General features: G+C 43.0%; 1 protein-coding gene across 1 annotated transcript in view; it reads right to left on the bottom strand.

Annotated features, from left to right (window-relative positions):
• The window catches only part of LOC111267907 (uncharacterized), a 112,546-nt gene extending 93,432 nt beyond the window's left edge, over positions 1 to 19,114 (bottom strand). Inside the window, exon 1 of the mRNA XM_022846479.2 lies at positions 17,495 to 19,114. The gene's annotated coding sequence lies outside the window, so the exon portion shown is untranslated. The remainder of the gene's footprint in view (positions 1 to 17,494) is intronic.
• Positions 19,115 to 19,566: the final 452 nt, after the last annotated feature.

The raw sequence follows: 19,566 nt of genomic DNA, 5'->3' as shown, positions 1-19,566 counted from the left end.
AAATGAAGCCATTACGAGTATATATAGGATACGTTCGTTTAAATCGAATATGTAAGACTATTTTGAGAGACGTCAGTGCAGTATTTCGTTATGTTTTTTTTTAGCTAAACATTGCCCGCAGAAAGAACATAAGTCGCACAAAGAGAAATAATACAATAACACTCACAAGCCAATCAGAAATTCTTTTTGAGGTAATACACACACGTTATAAACTCAAGAAAGTATATCTGCTTCTGAGTCTATCAGAAAACTACTCGAACACAAAGTTATTTCGCATTATTTTGACTTCGGCCAAGCTAAGTTAAACTCTGAGAGTAAAGTCGAGTGGTAAAGCGTCCGGTAGACTCCCTGTGTCTGAGCCGTCTAAGTTAACACAAAGATTTGCCCCAACTGATCTAACGAGTTCGGCACCTATGTGATGCCTGCGTGAAGGATACGGGTCCCATCGAGAAAAGCAAGCGTTTCAATGCTATATGCAATAAGTCTGTGACTTTTCTATTCTGATAGCAGCCAAAAACAGTACACAGACTGAATACAGGCTACGCATATGTGTTTACTTAAATACTCAGGCAGCTTCGAAGCAAACTTCGAGAGACCCGCCCAGTAACAAAAGCTGTTGACCATTTAAAAGGCCTAGCCAGAGCTCTGAATAGGACATGGAGAAGTTCAGCAGCAACAATACTAAATTTAGCTATATTGGGGCAACATCTGCTAAAACACGCTGTGATTTATTATAGATAATTAAAAGTAAAGTTCTAAAAGTAAAAAGAAGCAATGTTCTGAAGTTCAATTAGAAGACGTGGGTTTAAAAGCGATAGGCACTGACGAGTCGCCGAACGAAGATCCTTCGTGCGGCCTTAGCGCAGAATCCTACACGTTGTGTTACTAGTAGCAGTAGTACAGTATAATTTAACAAACGAAGTCAACACAGATAAACTAACTTCAAGCTGACGTTGTATACCACACTCAAGGGTAACCGCGAATATATGACACGTACTTCATATAAACATATATTCGCATAGGATGTTAGGTTCTCCCATCATAATACATCCTCCTATTTCCTATACAATTCTGGTGCAAAATCTACACATCCATATCCTTTTGTATTTGTATGTATTTAGAGATCAATTTCAATACACACTCTACGGCCTTAACCCTTATACTCCATGCTGTATAATCTACAAGCACCCGTCATTTAATGGCACTAAATATCAGGGTCATCTATATATATATATACATATGCGCGTTTGTGCGTGTTGAATGCATGTACATATGAGGTGTAACAGCAACCGTTAGAAGTTTCAAATAGGCTCGCGCTCGATTGACAGGAGAACAGCGGTGATTTCCGCTCCATAGAAGAACAGTACGTTGGAACAGAAGGGCATTTCATGGGATCGCGAAACCTGCACAAGGATGAAAGTATCAACACCGCCATGCTAGAGCATGGCGGTGTTGATACGACGTCACAAGGGTACACAGTGAAGGGTAAAATGACGTAAGAGATTTGGCAAACGGCTGTAAAGGCACCAGCTGACGATATAGCGTAACACATAGACGCATACTTGTTGGCGCTCCTGCTGCTGTTCGTCGTGGAGTACAAAAAAATATGATTTTTTTAGGTAGGTGGCCAAGATCAAGGGAGACAAAACTTTGGCGTCGACGAAGATCTCGTCGGAAACGACTCTTGCCGTTAATATCGACAGCAAAAGTGGAACCAGGCGCAGACAGAAAGAAGTTGGATTAAGGGGTAACCAAGATCAGACGGAGGTGTCAGAGACTAATTTCAATATGACAACAGCTGAAGCGGTGGTAGATAGGAACGAACAGGCCGGTATATGATTCGCTGCACTATGACCTTCGGAGGCGAAGACAGCAACGCCTTTCGCTGATTCACTGATTCAGTAGATAGAACAGACATAAAAAATCACATAAAAAGAGCATACGGAATTGAGATGTGGAAATGAAAGATAATTGTTTGTCAGAATAGTGCTCCAGTATGGGTTTGCTTTTGGGAACATTTAGGATTTACCTTTTTTTGGCAGTGTGTGAGCAAAAAACGATCACGGATAGGCGGAGAAGGTCGTGAATCGAGGAGACCGAACGCGGATAGCCCAAGCTTCTACCTGACTTAGGTAGTGGAGTTGGAATCCATGGGTTTATCGCGTGTTAGTGATCAATATGGGTAAAACGAGAAAATGGGTGGTAAAGTTGAAAAATAACTGGTAGCAAATGACGTGCCTGCCAGATGGGAGCTAGACATATATGCACGGGCGACCCACATAGAACACACATAAGAAACTGGTTATGCGATTAGTTTTATTAGACATACAAGGCGTTATTCCTTTGGAATATTTATTCTGGCAGTTTCGGAGACTCGACATTTACTGATGAATAGACTCATGTCTGCAAGCTTTCAGTTGAACGCAAAGGAAATAAAAATATAGCGAATACAATCACTATGACACATGGACGCTCGTAAACAGCTGGAACGTCTCAGCTGTTAAATGGTTTCTGCTCCTTAATTTAGCGGATCATACATTCGGAGACACTTACAATATGCAAATTGACGTTGGTTAAATCTCGTAAACAAGGGGTATTGTTTGCGCAGCCAAAAGATACCCATGTTGCCTACACTTTTTATTATGCCTACAATAAGGCAATTTCCCTCTCTCCTATTTAAAATGTAGTAATAATAAATCTTTATATCTAAATATGTATATTCCGTCGTTCAAGTTGATGCGATACGCTCAAGAGGTCGAATGTAAGAAGGACTGCTAGCCAAAGTGCACGTGACTACAGCAGAAATCTTCTCGCTATTGCTTCTAACATTGTATCGCCTTGTACACGCTGCGCGTTAGGAGCATTTTCTTTCTCTTTTTTCCCTTGTTCCATATTAGAGTACCAACGTTCATTCTCTTTCCTTTTCCGGGGCTGCAGACAATGATCAGGTTCGTGTTACGACAGCCTCGTACCGCGCTTGTTGGCGGAGATGTCTCTTCTTCGGTTTCCCGGGGAACGTGCTTGGAGCGTGAGAGCTGTGTCAGCCATTAGGTTCAGACGACTATCCGTATCGACAGCAGCGACGATCGAACTGGAGGACTATCATGCCCCACTATGTCTGAGCAACGCCCGTTGATGCCACCAATCATGGCCTGGTCGCTTATTCTTCCACATGAACCTTCGGACGTCCGCTCCGATCCCTGAATCTCTACAAAGCATTCCTTTCCTCGTTTCCGTTGGCATTTTTTTGGCTTCAAAGGCTTGTCCACGTGTTTTTGCCTTATACAAAGAAGCACACGCCCCTACCATCGTTCTTGCAACGAAACCTTCACCCCAGCCCCCATCCAGAATACTTTTTATACGGGTCGATAGTTTCAATGAAGACGAGACAAGACCGAATCCGTTAAAGGTTTTGCATTCCGTGAACTCACCGTGGATTCACCACCTGCTATCTGTCTCTATTCAGCGGTATATAATTCGCTGTCAAAGTTATAGCGTCAACCACAGCGGTCGATTAAACGATCAGGCTCATCTCGGTCGGCTGCTTAGGGCGGGTTGCCGCTCTGCTGCATCGCTTTCCATACAGAACCCAAAAAGGTACATAAACCATTACATGCCATAAAAGTGCAGTGCTTCAGCGATGTGAACTAGTTGAGAGATAGGCATCGAAAGTTTCGGAAGTCGACAGTTCCGACAGAGTTGTCGATCCAAGCCAAAGGGTAGTTCCTTTCCGCTTCAGCTTTGGTCAGATCCATAGAATTAATCAGTGAGTGTTCCATGAACCTATGGCATCATCACCGTTTGCATTGCGCGTGCGATCGGCCATTGCATTATTAAAACTCGTGCTGTTTTACTTGCATAGCTCAAGCACTAATAAAAAGGTGTTGATGGGAGCGACAATATCCGATATTGCGAGTTATAAGACAAGAATATTAACGGATTGGTAAATGCCATACTGCTCATTAAAAAAAAATGTCCTGTCTCTCTATATTGTTGTAACAAAATCACATACTATAGTTTAAATGTGAACGAATACAGGTCTAGTTCTAGATAAGCGTAGAACAAATGGCTGTGAAGTACTCATTCGCGTCAAGCAACAAGATAGCTAATAAACTCGTTGCATTTTGATGAAGGCAATGGGATATCTGCTTATATGAACACCGAACTGTCGAGTACTAGAATTGGAGAGCGTCCCCGAAATTGACGTTTGTCAAGACCCAACCGAAGACGCGGGCACTCTTTGGAATTTGAAGGTGAAGATTGCGTGTGCTCGGCCGACCCGATAGTACCAAACGAGCGACCGTACTCACGTGCGTGGGACACGAATACATGAGACGACTTTGAAGCGAGTAGTTCTATGACTATTTTTTTCCAAAGGAAGGCAAGCCGCTTGAACAACGCCTTGGTCGCGAGAGAGGAGAAACAGGGATGTTTGAACGGTTCGTGTGTGTTAAACGAGCACTGCTGAATGAGGTGAGGATCACACTCGAACTCATCGGGTTCCTGGCTAGTCTAGTCTAAGGAACCGCGAAATCGGCTACTTTCGCGAACTTTATTCACGAGTCAGTTCTTACGCCGAGTTTGCTCGAGCCGTCCAAGACCATACGCCAGAAAAGGCCAACAGCCGCTCCTGGAGATGCACCAAACAAAGTGGGAACATCTGTGATTATTACGAAAGAAGGCGTACTAACGTGCAGCATTTACAGGTTGTGGTTGTGAGGGCAAGGCGAATCAGAGTGGCAGGCTCTAGGTGCATTGGCACTGTAAGGCTCGAAGGCCGTCCTATAGATCCCCAAACCCGTGTGCCTGCTATGAAAAATACTGCCCTCAATGTATCAATTGGAGCGTATGAAGTAGCCAGTCCTTGATGGGTCGCGGTAATATGGTGTTGCAATAAGGGTGGACGGTCAATGAGTTCACCCTCAACGAATACACACAATGTCGGATCAGCTCGATGGGATCACAACTAGTTCAGTCAACATCAGTAAAGGGCTTGGTATTCCCAGCCTAGGATCGGGATTACTTCGATGTAAACAAAAACGTACGCCGGCTAATGGTGTTTTATGTTCCGGAAAGAAGTATATAAGCTAGAGCTCATGTGCACGTATGCTGTTGCAATGGGCGCCGACTCGCGGAAGGAAGCCACGCATAGGCGTCTTTTCTTTGACTAGGGATCTACAACTCCTTCGCTGGAAGAAATTAAGAATTATAGAGTGCACGGTAGCAGTCGCAGTAAGTAATGCCATGGCAACAAAGTGTATTTTGAAACGGCGGAAGCCTGATTATGTGGGTTTGTTTGATCGGACTCCTGCGACAGGGCATGGAGGATAACGCCAAAAACCGCCATCCTGTAAATCGCTTTTGGAAACAACAGAGTCCCACTCCACGCGAAAAGATTACGAGTTCTAGACAGTACACCGTGCAGTTTTACTTATTGGATGTTGCAGGATACGAACCAGTAGAGTAAACGTCCCACCTGATAAGCGTCGCCGAATTATAATGGATTAAATGTTGTAGTCTGTATCTACGAATAATTTCAAATTTGTGACTAAATAAGGGAGAACGAGTATGAAGTGCTCGTTCCTACTACCGCTTTGTTTATAATATATATATATATATACATTCGTTTGTGTAGCTGCCATTCCTACCACTGTTGTATGTCAAAGTACAAAGCAGCTTCTCAGAACAATAAGACAGACACGACCCGATCGTCTAAAAGAGACGATATTGGACACGGTGCACGATGGTGGTTAGGGAATAAGTTGCGGATGGCATGATCTTAAATCTGTTTGACCTGATCCGGATGGCCCGCCGTGTCCTAAGATATTCAGTATCCAGCTCTGCAAATCGGTAAGCTGTAGCGGACGTAACCGCAAAGGGAAATGATAAGCAGAGAGGAGCGCTTATAAGAAAGCAGTGGCTTATAAAAAAAAGCTGACGTCAGAGTCCGAGCGTAGCCCACTACGTCATGTCGTGTGGTATTTTCTTGGCTGAGAGGAGTCCTGTCAAGATATCTCTTATGTTGGCGTACGAGCTGGCAATGATGGCAGTGGATTTTAAATTGATTGATTGTTGTAAAAGAGGAATTATTAATTGAATCAGGCTATATTTAGGTCCTTCATTCATCCGACTCGCAGAGTATTCTTACTGTTGCTTCGTTAAAAAACAAAATGTCATTGACAATTATGTTACCTGGACACTGTGAGAGCATTACTCGTCCGTCTCGCATATATTAAATCGACTGAAAAGACTTCAAAACCGATACCGCACATAAAGCCGATGCAGACCAAAACAGCTATAACAACTAGAACACTGTTGCCTATATGTGCACAGGTAGATTTTTCTAAATATGGCAATCATGTGAATGTATAGGAAACATAGACTTGCAAATGCTAACATGACGTCCATAAAACTGCGCGTGAAATCGATGAAAAATTTCCAAATAAGCATATATAATATATATAATATTTTATTCAAGGTGAATATAGTTAACTGAGCTTATAGCAGATACCAGTTCAATAGGAAAGCTCTAACCCAAGCCCTTTGTTGTCCACTGAACTCCAAAAACTATATTTTCGAATATTCCGTTTCTAGTGCATTGGATACATACAACACGAACAACAGCGGAAAACGTAAGCAGACGACACTGGGTCACTATGCACCTAGTGTTATCGTACAAGCTGCACGTTGCATGGCAGCTGAAGCAGGAGCTGTAGATACAATATCGGTACATGAAAACAGGGAATCTTCTATACGAGCATATGCTTCGAACAGCAGCATCAATTGAAACAGGTAGTGGCACTCAAATAACATTAAACGAAATGCATATTACTGCGCCAGCGGCACGTACGCAAATCGCTGGAGGACGAATTCTGTTTTGTTCGGACAACTTCCGTCTGGCTTCGCGGAACCGGTAAGTTCCGAGAACTAGGAGAAGTAAATGGAGGCTACAAGATTGCATCGCCGTGACAGGCCAAAAGAGGAGCGCGTTTTTATGTTTGAAAGCCGTCGATTTGTCTCAATCACAGATCGACCTATCGGAAGCATAATGCTGCTGCAGGGGGACGGGCTGACGTTTGCCGTGAGACGCCTTCGAACGACTGTTGGGCTAAAGCAACAAACCCAACCAGCTGCAGTTGAAGAATTGCAACGTGAAAATTGCAGCTCCATTTTTCTTTTTTACAGTCGTTTTTTCTCTCGATACGAACCGACATGGTTCAAGAATCGGTAGTGACCGGGCGGTTGCGTCCCCTCGGTGCATGCATCGATACGTCGGTTTAGGGTGTCTCCCTCCCCCACTGTGTTTATTCCTTATACGATGCGCGATTCTGATTCTCCGTCCTTTTCCTTTCGTCTTCTTGATTGCTCTCAATAGTATGGGAGCTAGGAGAAGAGTATGAATGCTGAGGTGAGGACATCAAGGCCAGGAAAGGCTTCTAACCCTAACATACTCATTCCTCAATCACACGCACAGCAGTGAAGCGCTTGCTGGAATTTCTATTGCACCCGCTATCGAGTAACATCCGAAGCAGCAAGAATTGCGCTGTGTCTCACTTTATCTCTTCCCATTTTCCCACAGGAGCCTTCGTCGCCGCGAGCGCTAAAATTCCCTGTACCTCATACCCTATTCCCCAGGTACACTTTTTCTGCTTGCTTCCAGATACGCTGTTCCTTACGTTCATTTTTGTGAGTGTGCGAACGAGACGAAACTCTATTCACTCGCGGGCTTACTGGTTTCTCCGGCGTGGAGACAGCGTTGACGTGGGCAGCATCGGCACGAGTCGTAGCAGCTGTGGCAAAAAAAAAAAGACGATCCGACTCCTTTGATCCGACACCGCGGCCAACCCTACTGTTACCTAGCATTTCCTAGTGTCAGTCGAAGCTCGATTGGCAGCCCTAAAACGACCGGTCGTTGCCAACAACGAACTCCTTGTACGGCTTAAGGCCTACTTCTCCGTTGGCAATTCAGGTGGAAAAGTACAGGCTAGGACGCCGGCCTTTCCCTTTACCTTTTTAATGCTAGAGTAAAAGTTAACCTATTTCGTTTTGCTAACAGCGAACATACTAGCCAGGTTCATGATACAGCACATTTGTGCGGCTAAGTCCATATTCGATCTTCCACCTGTTGATGTTGACGTTACTGGTCTCACGCGAATACGGTACCGACAACCCATGCTGCTGTTACTTGGTATACAATCATATCGTACTGCTTACGAGACAACGCAAAATAGACGAGCACTAGGTAAAGCTAAGGCGAAACTACAAGGGAACCCATCCTGGGGGAACAACCTAAGGGTGTTTGGAAACCCTAGCAGCGCTGTGCGTTTTGCTGCAGTGGAAACAACGTACGATGAAAAAAGATAAATATTGGGCTAAAATGGGGCAAAGACAAAGGTTCAAAGAGGGTCTGAAGATGGTCTATTGGGAGGCATACGAAGAACCGACGATTTCGTAAAAGCTAAAGCGAGTTGCAAAACATAGAGAAGAACGATATTAACTTGCAGCATTTAATACTGCGCGAAAAGGAGCGGAACTTCTGTAACAATGACTGTATAAAACGGCACAATCTCTCCCTTGCGTCAGAAAGATATGGACTAGAGCGAGGTGGATTCAATGGAATCGTAGAGAACGTACAAAACTATACTAGTTTACATCCCCTAAAGGGATGGATATATAAAACCACATAAATTAAATAGAGGGAATGACAGACATATAAATTTGAGTTTTCAGCCGGTAGGCCGATTTTTTATACAACAGGCATATTATTATGCACACATATGCGAGCCTCTGCTATCTGATCTATAGCATACACGCATAGTTACGGTAACTTAATTTTAATAATTTTATTCACATTCGCAAACTTGCTTGACGAATATCTTCGACTAACTTCGAGTAAGTTCGATTTTCGGCAACACATACGTATTGCGCAACTTGTGTATGTACATGAAGTCGTTTGTGTCGAGTGCTTTCATTCACACATTCAATTCTTACGTAAGATCTCTAATTAAATTGATCAAATATTGGATCCCACATGAAGTCGAGGATCAGATTATCATTATCTGTAACTCGCATTATTTAAACGTAACCGTTATCAGTGGTATTTCTGCAAAAACTTAACGTCAACAGCGCTTCATATTTGAACATAAATGAATCCCGAAGCGAGATTTTTCAGAAGTTCCACCTCCAATGCATCAATAATTGTGATATTTTGGTTAGTATATTGATCTATGTTGCTAAAGAAATGTGAACCCCACGTATTTTTCCATGGTGTGTTGTGTACTATAAATAGTAAGTTAGATGCATTTTTTTTGTATAGATCATTCTCGTATTGCTTTCAATGTTGCTATTTCAGCTCTTCCTTTACTACTATTAGTTTGTCCTTTAATCATAACTTCAGTTAACTCAGAAAGCAAAAAAACATGCCTAATATAAAAAAAAAAAAAAAAAAAAAGAAGCATGCCTTCTTCTTACGTATATCGTCTATTAACGATAACGCAACTGTGGCCCGATCTCGGCTGTGACTGTTGGAATAATTTAATCTCCGTATCTATCAATCTCGTGAGGGTAAATACATTGTGTAGACGATCATCACATTTACTTTTATCTAACCAGTGTTTGTCTCAGATGTCAACGTTATATATAACGTACTCATTTATAGATCTGCATATAGAACATATAGAACTTGCGAGTTGGTCGAATATGGCCCCGTACGATATTGTACAATAGAGATGTATCTATGGGTTGGTCGCTTTTTGCTCCTGTCGACTTACTACGTTCAATAAGTTCGTTACCATAAGTTTGACACTGGTACATTCGTGCATCCGGTGATGCATGGACTTGCTTTGAATAAAAACATAGTGCAAATGTATCAAGAAGGACATTGAAAGCATGCAGCAGGACATAAAACACATTCACGGGTAATCGATTATAGCAATGTTATTCATTTCACTGGGGGGGGGGACTATATCATTAATAGACTCATCGTGAGCTGGGGCTTTTTCGTAGGGCACTTATGGTTTGGCTACTGCACATATCATTACTGTGAGCTGCCAGGAATCGATCTGCTGTATCCATATGGAGTATCTTATTAAACATCCTAATAGCCTTATGACGTTGGTTTATGGGTTTGAGTACAACGAATTTTCTAGAAATGTTAGGTTTAACACGGACTTTTTTTAACCGACAAATCTGTTTTGGGCACTGCCACGTACCTCGTAAAGGTGCCATGCGCCGAGCAGTACATTTTAATATAGAGATTATCAAGTCGTTGTTTTTGCACCACCTTGCCTATTCCTTTTCATCAGAAACGTCGTGCTATACGTATACTCAGTGGACGATACGTGCAGTGAATATACTTACGATACTGGATCACGGAACGAAAATAGAAAATACACACAACAATAGCCTCGATTTCTAGTTTGCGGATCTGATCAGAAAAAGTATATGCTCCCAGTTGACGAGTTGCTAGAGATAGAACAATGGGTACTTATCAACATTTTTAGAACTCCGCCATAATAATACAGTTAAATACAAAAACACAGTGATCAAAATGCGTCTTTTAAAGGAAAACCTATTCAACAACATTCTGTATTTAAATACGTCCTGAGGCTTGGCCATTGCGGAGCTATGGGCACTAGTTGGGCCTTTCTATATTATTCTATTAAGCTAAACTAAAAAAAAAAAATATACATTTTTACTCTATAATAGTGGTTAGGAGATTCGCCATTTACAAGATATGTACATAGTTTGCTATCTTTCAATTTACTTGTTCTGATTAGCCACTTCCTGTTGTCGTGGCCAAAATTACATATTTTCTTTGAATAGCCGGCCGGTCTATAGCTGTTGTCGCAACCCCACTGCCACCGTAAATCTCGCTTCATTGTTTAGTAGATGGTCCTTCTTTGTGGCCACGAACGTAACTCCTACAAGAGGCAATCTGCCTGCATCGTCGGCTAGAAGAACATCAGGCTCTTCATTTATCCCCTCTAATGAAAGAGCTCAGAATAGAAGCCGAGAAACATCACAGTTGTCTATTGTGCAACGGCCGCAGAGTCATCCAGTTCAACATATAAGGGTCGTTATTCCGCAGTAATGCGTACGCGCGTCACAAAGTTAGCATAAAATAAGAGCGTAAACGAATTCAGGCGTCTACTGTTGCCGATCTGAGCTTCCAATTTTGTCGGATCGCTAAAAAACTGTGAGCGGTCAACCAAAACTCATGCAGGATACCAGTCTGACCGTCCCATAGACCTGATATACAAATTCAAATCAATTTATGTATTTCTGAAAAAAGAAGATACACCTGTGACTAAGGAACAACAGCTCTTTCACGTGCAAACATGTCGATAGAGATGCGATGAAAATGGCGGACCTTTAAATTGGGTTAAATAATTAAAATCCGACAATGGATAGTTGGTTCAAATTTGCAATTAGAGGGAAAAGCCGTCTGACATAAGAACTAATAGCGGTTCCGTACACAAAACTTGATGTATCTATTTACTTAGTAGTGGAAAAACCTCTATGCGGAAGTAAGTTTTCCGAATCTTCGATGAGCGCCACTGGAACAGATTACCATGTAACGTTACGGTCCAATAATTGTTTAAAGAAACCCGTAGCCACAACGTGCACGGCAGCCCCAGCAGTCTACGGCAGAAGTACCAGCAGCGGAAATCGTCTCTGCATCGTCAGAGCGACGTTCATATGGGATACGTTTAGAATGATCACAAACAGAACTGTTTTCGACGAAGATCGCATCCGTAAACGAAATGATCTATGGATTTACCACGGTGTAGCTCGGTCACAAACAACGTCACGGACGCTTGATGATACTGGATAAATAAGAAATCGATTTAACTTATCGCCCTATTCTGTTCTACAAGACAGAACAGTCTTGAGATATTTTATTGAGTCATTCTTCTGTGTACCTTCCCATATTACAAATATCTACTGCAAAGTAAGTTCTAAGTTTTATATTGTCAAAAAATAATTTTTATAGTACGTTTCTCTGTTTGTCCATGATCCATATCACACCATCATTGCATTCGTTTCGCGGCCCCGAAATACTGACATCGCTTATCGTGGACGCCGCCTAGGTTGAAAAACGTGTTCCTAATGGAGAAGCAAAAAAACTGCAAGATAACAGCGGAACACATGAATTATTCTTACAATTGTCTCTGACTAATAAACTTGGGCACGTGGGGTCGTAATGTTTCATAAAGGACAGGTCGTGTAGTAGTTCCATGTTAGTGAACTCGATTTACGAGGAAAAACGTAAGTATAATTTTATGCTGAATCAGTCCCGTTGGACCTTGAGTGAAAAAAATGCCAGCGACTTCGATTTGTACAGACTCACCTATATTACTGCGTAAAGATTTGATCTCCTCTAGGTAACGCGAGGTGATCATCTTGCAACGCGTAGGGAACCATAGCGCTAGAAGATGCTAAGATAACGATCTTAGCATCTTTTGGCAGACGTGATTTCATTTGAAGATATTTATATTCTTCACATTGTCTAAGTACCAACTTCGTCTTAAATCGGTAACTTTGATTGTAGCTTTAATCGCAGTTAGCCGCTGAACGCGGATACCAGTACGCGGATAAAAGTAGAAGTCTTTTTACGTGAGCGTTCTGTATACCCTGTAATTTTTCGACGCTACTCTAAGACATCCGTCTTCCTATTTAATTGATCATTAAGTATCAGAATGAATTTTGGTCAGTCAGTGAGGACTGACCGAAACCCGTTCTGTTCACACTGCACCATTGAGAGTTATCTTTATGGCTCATTCATAGTCTAATCTAACAGATCAACATTGTGCTCTGGAGATCGACTCTCCCGGCATCTGCTGCCGAAGAAGCACGCTTTGATATCAGGTGGCAGCTGAATTGTCGGCAAGCATACTCCGCGTTGCACAATGTTAGTGCTCGAATTCGAGCGCTTTAGCAGGTTCCGCCCGCTAACAGGACCGGTGCGAAGACCATCGTTACTTCGGACTCACTGCCGCCCCCACTTCTGCCGTCGTGATCGTCGTCAGGAACGGCCGATTCTGCGTCCAGTAGCAATGACGCGGTGCTCGACTGCGTTCTGTCTGATCGAGTGAGGACAATCAGATGCTTGTTCTTTCCGCGATTACCGCGTCAAACGTACGCTTTCGATGTTGTTGTATAATATACAACACGTAATACAGCGTAAATCATTTTCTCGCATTGCCTTTGTCTTTTTGGTGCGATGCATCGGCAGACAATCCCTCGAAACGTTATTCGTTGCTACTGTAATTGTTTGACAAATTTTTATTATGTTACGGTATCAGTTATTCCTGACTGATGCGATCGCTCCTGCAGCCGCTGCTGCTGGCCTTGTTGTCATTAGTGGACTCGCCATCAGCTCAGAGAGATTTACATTGTGTTATTTGTCAAGGTCCTTGCCGGTGTATTTCGACCAGATAGTTAAAAACAGAGACTATTCATTGAGTTCCGGGTCTGAAATTACCAGTCTGTCACTCATCACAACTAACTGGACCGACTTGAATACGGCAGCGGGTGTCGTCAGACGGTCAAAACACTTGAATGAGCGTAGTCTCATTGAAGAAATAATAGCTCGGTAGATCGTTAGGGGTTATGTCTAAGTCGAAAAGGATTCGCATCGAATATGAAGAAAATGTTGAAGATGTTAATGGCTGAAGTTCGTTTCCGTTACCAGAAATGAGGTCGCCTGCGTCAACATGCAAGAGATCCATGATTCGAGACGTAAAGAGGGGAGAATCTACTTATTATATACATAGTATATTGCGCCATAGGTTAAAAGTAATGAAAATAGCAGTGGAAATAAAAAGAAGGTAGGTTTTTGTTATGGATACCCACCGTTTGACGCATCCATCATTCCTCTTCATGTGTGGGCGCTTCATCATAAACGCGATTTTGGATTCAAGATTCATCGACGGAACGCTTGTGTTACAATAAAAGACGAGCTGACACAGGCATATTTTACGCCCAAAGCGTTCATATGGACGAGTCAACGACTACAAACCTTCAAAATGACAGACGTCGTTGTGATATTCCCATTGAAATACCTGTGAAAAGGTCCGTTTCACGCAATATATTATATCGTCTGATGATGAATATCGTACATAATCGCATCAATTTGAGACCCTCAAAACAAATAGTGCCACTTTGTACTGCATTCAACATTCTTAAATGGGCATAAAGTGGTGAATATCCTTAAGTTACCCAGAGGTCCTCAGGTAGTCCTTCGGAGCATACACGCAATATGCCACACGTCATGCCCGAACCCATTCAGTCCACTCCTCTGGTGGCAAAAGCTACGCATAGCGTAAGAGTCCCGTGTGCAAGCATTACACATTCGCTAATTTAAAACGCGGGTCCTATTGACGAATATGCTGCTGGTTCGCCAATGAAAAACGTCAAGATGCTACATATAGATATATGTGTGAGTGTGTGTATCTGTAGGCACGTTCTGTCTTTTGTTATCAGCGGCCTGAAGTTCCCTATTAGCACGCTACTTCACCACCTTCTCTTTACCATGACGATGATCCATATTCAAGTACAATCTCGAAGATAGGTCATGATATCTTTGTACGACCCTTCGATCTATTTCAGTTTGGAAAAGGCGTGTCGATTTCCGAGAGACTACATTAATGCCATCATTAATTTAGAGTATTTTCGTAAATTTGGTAACAGTGATAATAACTGTAGCCTTTTTGAATTAATTAAGAAATTAAATTTTGAAAGATCATGGGTATTTCTGTTGTCCAAAGAAACGTAGTCATTGCACGTTGTTTTCCCTAATTTCTCCTATAAGTTCGAAAAAAGACATTCGTAGACATATAAGAACATTCTGGTGAAAATGGCACTTCACACATATGTATATATCCTATAGAGCCTTTTATTGTTAAAGCCTGCAGTAACGTCCGTTCCAAGAACCTAATTGGACTGGCAAATGGTTGCAGGGGCAATGATGAACACCACTCCGTATCCTAACAGCTTCTATATTTGTCCCCAAATTGCTATTCGATCGCTTTCACCCTATCTTAAACATTCATTAATCTTTACCGTGTACAAGATGCACGTTCGTGCTCCGTCATCTCAGATCTTAGTGCACGATTTTCGCGGTAGTGTTTGAGAGCGAATTCGGATAAAGCAAACGTCAACCGGGGACAAATCTCACTTCCGTTTACGGTTGGTCCGTGCGTAGGTTTCCGGAAGCGAACGGCCTTGTCGCCGCTGCCTTTGGCCTTTACTTAGCTCTTTCACGTTGGCTCGATAGTAGTAGGTTGTTACACTAGTAGCAGATCTTCTAATTAATTGAAATTCTTGCTCCACTTCCAATATTGTTTATACATAAACTATTAGCTTTTGTATTGTCTAAAGTTTCTTTCTAGGTCATTTTCGCTCAACTTCGAGAATCCTGCGAAGGGACGCATAAGAGAATGATAGAAAGCACATCGGGACAAATTAATTGCTAAAAAACCAACGGAGTGCTCCAGCAAGTGTTAAGTACAAATTGAAGGAATTAAGCTTACCCTGACGACAAAAAAGACGATCATGGTCGACAGGAACTCCACCAGATATTACCACAATGGGCAGCGGCGATGTATATATATATTTATCTAGGCAAACCTCTAAGAAGTCCTGCTGCAGGGATCCAGCGTGAAATAGTTTAACACAGCTACCAATCAAAATAGTTGTGGTTCAGTAAATAATATGCCACTGTCGATTATCATAATATTATTATCAAAATATGGCATGCTTCTCACTCAGTGGTTGGGAAGATACGTGAATCTGTACTATAAATTGGTCATTTACTCTGGGTGATCGCCTTTGAGTGATATTTCAGGTAGTTAACAGACAAATCGAAAAAGCTTGATCGTGATATGATCTGTACGATGGTTTTACAAGACGGCATTTTGCTCATCACATGAAGATAATTCTTCTTCAATATACGGAAGAATGCCACGATGCCCTACGAACAACGTTATGCACGAGTATGGATGGCTAGATCGTTTTTAGCATTGGACTCACTGTACATAGACATGGCTGGGCGTTAGAAAATGGCCCATTTAACAACGTTATTTCAGTCGAACTATCGTAGGTGATAATGACGAGGTCGTCAACACTCGATCACGAACCGAATCTCATTATATCGAATTGGCGTAGGATCAACTTAAAATGTCTGGTCGACGTTTAGACTGCTACCTGGCTGTTGGGTACTCGCTGGAACAAATTAATCATTCTTAAAGCAGCGTGGACACGCCTGCCGCGCTTCCCTTATTGAGGAAGTTTTGTATTAGTGCATCTACAAAAGTATACAGGGCCACAGGCGGAACAGCTTCAAGCGTCTCTTAGAAGGCTGACAAGGTCTCACTTGGTATAGTGCGTTTTGGTTTAGGTTTCCCATAGATATAAATGTTTTGCTACCATATATATACACCATACATAGATAGATAGATAGATGGAAATCCAAGCCCTCAAACTTTGTACCGATCATCTTTGCTAGTATCGTAAGAACGGTGATAGGTTCACGCTTATCTCAGGACTCAATTACGTACCTCTGCTTTAATTCAAACATGCGTCGAATATCAACCTGAGTTACTATTGGATTTCTTTGCGTAATGGCTTATTCTCTGATGACGTTTTCTACTGTGCCTTTTAATGGGCACTATTATTTTAATATAGTTTATTTTTAACTTATACCAAGTGAATTACCAATTGTTATGATTGCTGCCGTTATAAATTTGGTGACCAGCGCATTTGATATCATAGGGAAACTGTCCCATAGACGTAAGAGTGCCCCTCCAGCCAATGTTGAGTGGTTAAACATTTCTGCTAGTTCGGCTTTCAGCCTTCTCAATTTAACATTCACTTTAGCTGGTAGTAACCGGCAACGTTATATGTATAGGCTAAGAACACAGTATACACAACAATAGTGTTTGGTGCCGTCTTGCATCATACCGTTTGTACGAGCCTTGTTGAGCTTATGAAACTAATTTAAGAGATTTTTGTTAAATGTCCTAAGTACGATATCAGAGGCAATGGCCGGTCTTCTATCAACGTCTATCTATCATTATTTCCTCGTATCTGGAGCAGGATCATATCGTCAAGCTTGTGGAAACCTGCTTCCCTGCAGAGCCTATTATGGAAGCCATGCACGACAAAACGGACGACGATATATCGGTTTAGCCGGTTCGACCGTTTCCACTCGTGGTTCCTCATAGCGCCCGAAGCAAAGAAATCCCTATCGATCTCCGCGAATCTTACCTCCCAGTTTCTTAGGCTGGTCCTGAAAGCCTCCAAAATCGCGTATCACAAATGATCAGACCCTATCGTCGGAGGTGGTCAGGGGTGGATGTGAGCTAGCAGGAATACAGGGGCCGAACTCACGTCGGCAACGCACAAGTTTCATTTTGGTGACAAGAAAATCACAAAGAACTTATCTAACGTATCACGGCGAACAGGTGTGTATATATATATATGCATTTACCTGGGTAGTGGGTAAATAAAGGTTCTGTATCTTCTTCTTGGTATCACACTCCCTGAGAACTTCGTTGACCGTTCGATGCTCAATCGATTCCGCAAGTTTCACTAACACCGTTTTTTTTCCTTTTCACTTTTTTGGCTTGTCCTCCTACGGGCGTCACAACGCAACCCCATTCGGTTATGTCACGAAGTCCTAAAGGCGTAATATTTCGAGTAGTAGCAACAGCATAAATCACTTTTTCGAAGTCTATCCCAAGTGACCACTCCTAACCCCGAGCAGTATTGCGGCGACAAATAGTCGTTCGTTGATGAAGCACTCGTTGTTTTCGTTGCTGTTATTGTTGACGTTTCAACGTCTTACTGCCGGTCAATACGATCGAGTTCATTCATCACCGGCAGATGTAGCTGTCCGCCTCCGACAGTTTTGCCGCTTGAGAAGCGTTGTCGTTTAAGATAAAAAACGAAAATGTTTCGTTAACGTTAACTGATATTTCGTGTTTCGTTTCGACGAACAACGTCTTGACGCTATACTGTTTGCGGCCGCGCTTCTCAAGCTCTAGCTGCCGCTTGACAACGTTGTTTTTTAATAGCATTGGCAAGTATCTGTGAGTGTACTCTTAAATTATTATAGCATGATCAAATTCCTTCAATTGAGCAGCTCGCTTTCTATGAGATAGCCTGAATCTGTACTGTGACATAACTTGGACCTGTCACCCGCTTGTCATTTGTTTACATGCAATTTGGGCAATATAAACCCAGTCACCGCGAGTTATAAGCAGAAATCGCCCTAAAACTCAGGGTTGTACTGATATTGTTACGTCTGTATATATGCACGCCGCTACAGACGCCCTTTGTCGAATCTTTCGCTGAATTCGTTCACTAGTTTCTCTGTTTACTCCGATCGATTCCGCTTTGCGAATTTTCGGCCTTTTGAGGCAACCCTTAATCCACGGAACACTTTCTGGCCTCGTTCTTCGGCTGTCTATTTCTAGAGGACACACGGTCAGGTATATATTCGATACACAGTTCTTTATTTTTTTTTCGTACCTTTTTTGGCCAATAGCTTCACAGAAACTAACGACAAATATGTTGCACCCAGCGCAACTGCCATACACACATCAGTAACCACCCTATTCTGCCCACTGCACAACACTATCCTAAACTCGATCGCACAGCGGAAGGCGACACACTGCTTCGGCAATGGCAAGTCGCCAACTGACAACGGCCAGACAGACTGGGCGAACCGAAAACGTTAGAACGACGACAGCAGTAGCTGAAGCAGCCGCCATTAAACACAGCAATGGCAGCGTTGGCGTCGGCCGCCGCGATGATTCCGACAGCGTCGCTAGCAGCGGCAGTAGTAGCAGAAGGCACCAGCAGAAGCGAACGTCGTCAATGCTCATAAGAGCAGAATAACCACGGCAGCGTTCGTAGCGTCATGTCGGCGCTGAGCGGTAACCACCCAATAGAGCAGCAGCGGCGACGATCGCGAAGCAGTGGAGCATCAACCCGCAGTTTGGCTTACCGGCAGAGATCCGATCCGACGCGACTGTAACTGTTGGTCGGTGTTTGTAGCTCTGGCGGATAAGGCGAGCGACGATCTGAAGCCCGACATCTGTCGGATTTGTCGTCTTTCCTTTTTCTCTCTCTCCCCACGTTCTCTGCTAACGCCGACAGCGGGTGGTGCCACGGCGATGACGGTGAACACAGCCTCCGTTACCAGCGGCACTATGACGACCAGCGTAGGGCAGTACATGAGCGAGTGGCAACAAGAAACGCGTAGAGAACTTATTATGGGTGGTGTACTGCCAGCGGAATCCTGATAACAACGACTGTAGCGACGGCAGACCGCGGACCTTAGCTGCTGTGGCCTGTTTTTACGTCGGCCCTACCTATAGTCAATGTGTTTTGCTAGGAATTTGTTGCTGTTGCCCCTGCCAGCAGCTTCGCTCCTTGGTACCTGCATGAGAATGGCTTGGGCTGTGCAGTTTACGTGAGCCGCCCCCGCGCGTTTGCCCACTAAACTTAAAGACATGATATGCGGTTTAAATCCGCTCATACGTGCGCCTGTTGTTG

The sequence above is a fragment of the Varroa jacobsoni genome, unplaced genomic scaffold, assembly GCF_002532875.2.
Source record: "Varroa jacobsoni isolate VJ856 unplaced genomic scaffold, vjacob_1.0 scaffold_1238, whole genome shotgun sequence".
Classification (NCBI taxonomy): domain Eukaryota; kingdom Metazoa; phylum Arthropoda; class Arachnida; order Mesostigmata; family Varroidae; genus Varroa; species Varroa jacobsoni.
This window is presented reverse-complemented; position numbering and strand designations above follow the sequence as displayed.